At 35.9% G+C, this 7,487-nt stretch overlaps 2 pseudogenes; both read left to right on the plus strand.

Moving 5' to 3' along the window:
• The first annotated feature begins 684 nt into the window (after window positions 1-684).
• On the plus strand, window positions 685-2,521 carry LOC120144844 (annotated as a pseudogene).
• Window positions 2,522-5,827: 3,306 nt separating this feature from the next.
• On the plus strand, window positions 5,828-6,924 carry LOC120144668 (annotated as a pseudogene).
• Window positions 6,925-7,487: the final 563 nt, after the last annotated feature.

Raw genomic sequence — 7,487 nt, forward strand, 5'->3', positions numbered from 1 at the left:
GATGTATTTACTTTAATAAAAGACATTTTTTACACATAAAACATATTTATCACGTCAGTAACATACGCTTGAATAAAAATCATCTTTTAAATATAGATGTTAATTTAATAAATAATTAGAAATAATTTTTAGTTGAGTAATAATTTTTTTAAAGTATATTTGGGTGAAAAGGCCTCCAATATATATATGTACATTGGACCAACAAACATAATAATCTTCTTGCCTAACAAGTCCATAAACCAGATAGAAACCGCATCAGCAGTGCAACGGGGATCAGAGCAGAGTACAAGAAGAGTGCACTGTGAAACCACCAGCTTTGCCTTTGGTCCCATGACCAATTACTGTGCTACGAATACTGAAATTTCCCTTTTTCCCCTTAATTATCTCTTCAATTAATTAATCTTTTCATTTAAAAAAATGATGTAAATCACTTGGAAGGAAAAGAAGAAGAAGAAGCTTCAAATAGCATAAAGCCTTTGCCATGTGATCCAGCTTTAGTTCATATAACCATATTTTCACGTTCCCAGCTGCTTTTTATTTCCTTTTGTTTATTTATTTGAACCTTTCATGATTCCTTGAATCTTCTGCAACAGCGTTCTCTCTTTCTCTAAAATTAAAGCTTTCGCAAGCTATAACTGAGTGTTTTAATCTCCCATTTCTGCATTTAAACTCTTCTTCCTCAAATCTTGTAATTCAGGTTTTCTTTTCCCTTTTTGTTTCACAAACTAAAAACTAAGGGACAAAACTTTCATCTTTTGTCTGTCAGTACTCTAATTTCAGTTCTTTGAAGGATGAAGAAACAAGAAGTCATGAAGATGCAGGTAACTTAGCTGTTTTTTTTTAATTTCCAAGAGTGTTCAAAAACCCTTTTGTCTTCTTTGTTTTTAACAATGTTTTCTGGTTTTCTTTTCTTCTCAGACATGGATTCTCAAAGTGAATAAACAGTGTAGTTGTGGCTGCAAGCAGAAAATAAAGAAACTGTTGCAGAAAATTGACGGCATGAAACTATGTTAATGTCATTTTTTTTGTTAAAGTTTAGTACTTTGGGAAGGTTACAGTGACGGGGAATGTTGACCCATCTATACTTATAAGGAAGCTTGAGAGGTCAGGGAAACGTGCACAGCTATGGGGATCGGCTCAAAAGGGTTCAAACAGTTTCCAAAACCTGATGACCAACCAGTTCAAGAACATGCATTTTGATGGTGGCAAAGACAACAGACCTCAAAAGGATGGTGGTGGCGGCTGAAAGAATAACCAGAAAAAAGGCGGACAGCAATTTGAACCACCACCGCACCATATGCAGCCAATTATGATGAAAGGGTCTAAAGATTTCAAGTTACCACCTTCCAAGGATCAGAAATCTGTCAAGTTTCATTTGCCTGATGATGATTTAGATGAAAGTGATTGTGATTAGGATGAGTTCGATGATGAACTTGATGATGAGGTTGATGAAGGGGGATTTGGACATGGGCATCAAAAGCAAAACAAGATGGTGCCTATGATGGGAGAAAGTCATGGTTCATATGGGCCCAATGGAATGGCTAATGTCCATGCCATGAATGGTAAAAAAGGAGGAGGTAATGGTAAAAAAGGAGATGCTTTTGATATACCTGTAGTTATGAAGGGCAAGGGAGAAAACAAGGATGGGAAGCATGGCAATGGAGTGAAGAAAGGAGGTGGTGAAAAGAACAAGGGAGGTAAAAATGATAGTGGTTAAAAGAACAAGGGAGGTAAAAATGGTAGTGGTAAAACGGTGGATTACTAGGATTCTTTAAGAAGGATAAAGGTGTAAAAGATTGTAATCACAAGAAGGGTAAAAACGAATGGGATGGTAAAAACAAGGGTGCCCATAAGGGGAACGAAGGCAGCAATGGTGGTGGTAACAATAATGGCAATGGGGCTAAAAAGAGAGGGGGCAAAAATGGTGGTGGGAGCCATGAGATGAACAAGGTTAAAAATAGTGGGTTTCATGACATTGATGTTATTAACCATGGCAGAGGAGGTGGCATTAAGAAGAACATGGGGCAGATGGGGCAGATGGGGCAAATGGGCGGTCCGATGGGTCAAATGGGCTGGCAAATGGGTTATAATATGGGTCTAATGAGTCGAATGGGGAACTATCCAATGAACCAGATGAGTAATTTGCCTGCAGTTCAAGGACTACCTGCTGGTGCAGCAATGAATGGAGTTGGTGGGGAATACTACCATGGGATGGGACCAGCCAATCCTCATAATCAACAACAATACATGGCCATGATGATGAACCAACAACGTGCGAATGGAAATGGTAGGGGTATGTATCAACCAATGATGTATGCTAAACCACATCTACCACCCCATGCACCATACGGTCAAGCTTATCCGATGCATACCACGGCATCCAATTCCGAATCTTATGCTCATTTCTTCATTTCTTCAGTGATGAGAATTCAAACGCCTGCAATGTAATGTAAATGTTTCTCAGATTAGTCAATGTTGTCTTTCATTTTCTTGGTTTTGTTTTTGCTTCTCTAGAGTGCTTTAAACATGTCGATTTGCCAAATGTATTTTTGATATGATGTTGATTTCAAATGTGAAAACATGTCGGGCATCAATCCCCATCTAATCTATGGCCAAAAGAGTTTCCATTTGGCTTCACCTTTTGACTACTAAATTCCTTTTTTTTTTCTTTCTATGATTGCAACTCTTCAATTATTTGCTTTAAACCAAACTCCGGCAAGAGGCTCCCATGCGCATGGTTTTCATAACCGGACCGGTTAGCGAACCGACCATGCTACCGATTCATTGGTTCAACCGGTTGAACCGGTCTGACCGGTCGGAAGAACCAAACGACATCATAATTATTTAAAAAATTAAATAAAAATATCAAAAACATTTAATAAAAAATAATTTTTTATATCACAAGTCATATTCAAAGCAAGTCATAACATATATAAGTTAAAAACCATAAAATCAAGTAAAAACAAAATGATTCAAATTAACTACAACATAATATTTAAGATAAAACATATTAAATAATAAATATAATTATATAACTATAATTAAAAAATAAATTTGGGGCTAAAAAATCATAACAAATGATATGTTGGTTTAATTCTTTTAAAAAAAAATTCACATGGCTAAGAGAAACATAGAAGAGCATAACTAACTTCTATAAAATAGAGGTAATTTGGCATTCAAAATCATAGAGCCTTTTGGTAAGCATTGAGTGAACTATTCTTTCACTTCAAACAAGCTCGAATTTTAGGTTTCAATCGAGCTTCTAAATTTTTTTGAGTTCAAGCCTTTTCGAGTTCAAGTTTCATATTATTTCGAGTTCGAGTTGAACTTGATAATTTTTAGCTTGTGAGTTTGAGTCGAGTTGAGCTTACTTTTAAAGTTTTCAAGTTCGAGTCGAGCTCAACAATACTCGAGTTCGACTTGGCTCGTTTAACAAACGACGACGTTTGGTTTAATTTTTTTTTAAAAAAACAAAATTGGTGGTTTTTTCCGGTTTTCAGCCGGTTCGGTTCGAACGGTTCAGCGGTTCCGGCCGATTCACTAGTAGCGGTTCAACCGGTGTAGATTGAACCGGACTAGACAGCGGTTCCCGGTTGAACTGGTTGAACCGACCGGACCTGTCCGGTTTTCAAAACACTGCTCCCATGCTTCCTTTGAAAGTGAAGCTTTATTCTTGTTGCTTGCTTGCTTGCTGTTTCTTTTGTCCTGCGTTTATCGCTATTTTCTCAAAAGAAAAGACCTTAGTCTCCGATGAAAAGAAAGAGATTGTTATTGTTGGATTTTTCACTAGTAGCGGTTCAACCGGTGTAGATTGAACCGGACTAGACAGCGGTTCCCGGTTGAACTGGTTGAACCGACCGGACCTGTCCGGTTTTCAAAACACTGCTCCCATGCTTTCCTTTTGAAAGTGAATGCTTTTATTCTTGTTGCTTGCTTGCTTGCTGTTTCTTTTGTCCTGCGTTTATCGCTATTTTCTCAAAAAGAAAAGACCTTAGTCTCCGATGAAAAGAAAGAGATTGTTATTGTTTGGATTTTAACCACTACATGTGAACTTGGAATAAGAGAAAATAAACATGGTTGGATGCGTAATTTTTTTGGCTTAAAAGTAAAAACAAAGTACCTAAATTATGTTCTTTCTTTTGATTTAGGTATCTAAATTATTTTTCATAAACTAGGTATTTACACTATTATTTTTAATTGTTTTAAGTCTTAATATTCTTTCTGGTCGAAAATTATTTTTGACCAATAAGATGTTGACACATCACACAAAATTAGATATTTATTTTTAACACAAAAATTAGGGGCTTAATAGCATAGTTTAGGGACTTATTTTAATCAAAAAATAATTTAGGTACTTAAAGTAGTTATATATAATATTTTAAGGACTTATTTTTGATAAAAACTAGTTTAGATACTTAAAGAAAGAAAAAAAACGATAGTTTAAGTATTTTTTTAGTTTAAGCCTAAATTTTACTAATAAGTGCGGAAGCTAAAATTATAATAAATTAAGTAACTTTTTTTTTATTATTAATATAGGGAAACTTCATGCAGTATCTATCCTAAAATAACTCTAATCGTTTTATCATTGAATGCTCACATTCTTGACATTTATGATGTTTGAACTCGATTTTTCAAATAATAAAAACAATTTTTTTACTACGGAAGTTACTCGACTCGTGCAAGTAATATTTTATACCATCTTGTCAATGTAGTTATGTGATAATGTTCGAATTAATGGACTTTAGGGTTTGTTTTTATTAAAACGATGATTATCGAGTTGTTGTAAAAATTTTCTTATAACGTCAAGTGTAATAAATTACTCTTTAATTCTAGATAGAGTTACAATTAAATAAAAATCAGAGATCATAGCAGTAAGTATAATTTTTGGTTCATATAATTTTGAATCATCAATGAATTAATTAAGGGTAAAGTATACAAATAGTCCCTCAACTATAGCATATTGTTTTATTGAGTGCTTTAACTATTAAAAGTTATAAAATGGCCCATTGACTATAAGATACTATTTTGTTGAGTCTCCCAACTATTAAAAGTTACAAAATGGTCACCCGATTATTTATATGTTCCAAATTCATCCTTTTTTGTTAAAAAAATTGAAAGTCGTCTGAGTTGGACGTTAACCTGCTGAATAGGTTATGATAAAACCTAATCTCAAACAACTATATAGTATAAACGGTTCTAAAATCATATTTTATCATATCTCAGTTAGTCGGTTAATCCAACTCAGACAACCTTTAAATTTTTTAACATAAAGGGGCGAATTTGAAACATATAAATGAATAATAAAGAGACCATTTTATAACTTTTAATAGATGGATGACTTAACAAAGCAACACTTTATAGTCAGGGGAGCATTTACGTACTTCACCCATTAGTTAATTAAGATAGAATAATTTCAGAAAGTGATCCATAATTGGCAAAGTATAATAAGGATAACAAAATCTAAAGATGCTAATTATCTAATTCCAGCCCAAGCCCATGAAGTCATAGCATGAGTTGATTGACACCAAAAAATTAACGTTTCCTGCATTGTGCTTGCCAAGTGCCTTTCACAGTTCACACTCACCATTTCAGTTTTGTTCATTTGCTTTTATGTTCATCTTTTAGCCTGAATTCAGCCAAACTTAGCCTCTCAAAGCCTCCCTTTCTGCTTGCCAAATGCATATAATCCCAAAACGGTCACATGAACAATGCTGAGATCATAAAAAGATAGACTACATTTTAACAACACTATTTTGCCTATAAAATAACTCAAATTTCCCCTTCATCTTCGCACAGCTTAACCTTTCTTACACCACTTGAGGCATTCATGACTTCTTCTTTCTTTCATTTCCTTCTCATTTTCCTTTCCTATTCTTCTTTCTGCCTTTCATCGACCTATCGTGCCCCTCGGTGCCGCTCAACTCAATGCGCTTGAGCAGTCACTATTGCCACACGTGCTCTGCCAATGCTAGACCGGGGTGCAATAACAACACATGCGGCGTGATGTCGGTTAACCCCATAACAGGCATAACCGCAATGAGTGAACTTGCACAGGATGTGCTATCAATTCGATCCACCCAAGGGTCTAACCCTGGTCCAATGGTTAGGGTCCCTCAGTTCTTGTTTACATGTGCACCTTCCCTCTTACTGCAAAATGGGTTACCGGGCAATGTTCAAGGGGTGGCTGGATTGGGGCATTCCCCTATTTCTCTACCGAGTCAACTTGTCTCACACTTTGGATTCGCTGGGTTTGCTCCAACATTTGTCTTGTGTTTAGCCCCTAATGGGGTCATGGTCTTTGGGGACAGCCGTTATTACATGCTTCCTGATGTCGAGATCACACGACCTTTAAGCTACACTCCACTTATCATCAGCCCCCAAGGAGAGTACTACATAGAAGTGAAATCAATCAAGATCAACAACAAGAACGTTCTGATCAACACGACCCTGTTGTCGGTTGACAAACGAGGTGTCAGAGGCACGAAGCTGAGCACAATAAATCCTTATACGGTTCTGCACCACACGATCTTCAAAGCCGTCACACAGTTTTTCACCAAGGAGCTCTCCGGTATTCCCCAAGTGAAGCCCGTTGCACCATTCGGGGCCTGTTTCAACTCGAAAAGCCTCAAAAGCTCCAGGGTTGGACCATGGGTTCCTAACATCGATCTTGTGCTCCATGACAACCATGTGGTGTGGCGGATTTTCGGGGCGAACTCGATGGTCGAAGCTGCACCAGGGGTTTCTTGCTTAGCATTTGTCGATGGAGGAATGAAGAACGATGGAGCTTCGATCGTGATCGGGGCTTTCCAATTGGAGAACAATCTATTACAGTTTGATATGGCAAGATCAAAGCTTGGTTTCAGCTCTTCCCTGCTGTTTTTAAAGACTTCATGCAATAATTTCAACTTCACTGCTGTCCCATGAAGCAGCAGCTATAGCTTCCTAGTAGGCCACCTTTGTTTGCTTTTAGTTTCCACTTCCCCAATGTAATAATTAGAGCTATAAATACGTATTTTTAGGTATGTAAGTGCTTTTGTATCCATGTACGTACGCATGTAAGTATGTATTGCAATAAAAGTCCATCTATATGCGTTTGGCCTTTGGGGACCGGTGAAGTGTAATTGTTTTGCTTTAGAAATAATGAACTACGGGGAAAAAATGGGTTATTTTGAGCTTCAATGATGTGAATACAACAATAATTTAAAATATATTATTATAAAAATTATTAAAGTATGAAAATTTCAATTATATATATATATAAATAACTAACTATGATTACGAAAATAACATGATATAATGTATACATGAATGGTCAGGCTTTTATATTATTTTTGGTTTAATAAAAAATATTAGATTTATTGATCGATTAATCTAGATCAAATTTTACAAAAACCTATTATTGTTATTGTTATTTTCTTCTTCGTTTTTTAGATAAGTAATTTTCCATTCCAAATCCAAAAAGAATGCAACTACAACTGCAACAATAC

This window comes from Hibiscus syriacus, unplaced genomic scaffold (genome assembly GCF_006381635.1).
Source record: "Hibiscus syriacus cultivar Baekdansim isolate YM2019G1 unplaced genomic scaffold, ASM638163v2 tig00110890_pilon, whole genome shotgun sequence".
Taxonomy (NCBI): Eukaryota; Viridiplantae; Streptophyta; class Magnoliopsida; order Malvales; family Malvaceae; genus Hibiscus; species Hibiscus syriacus.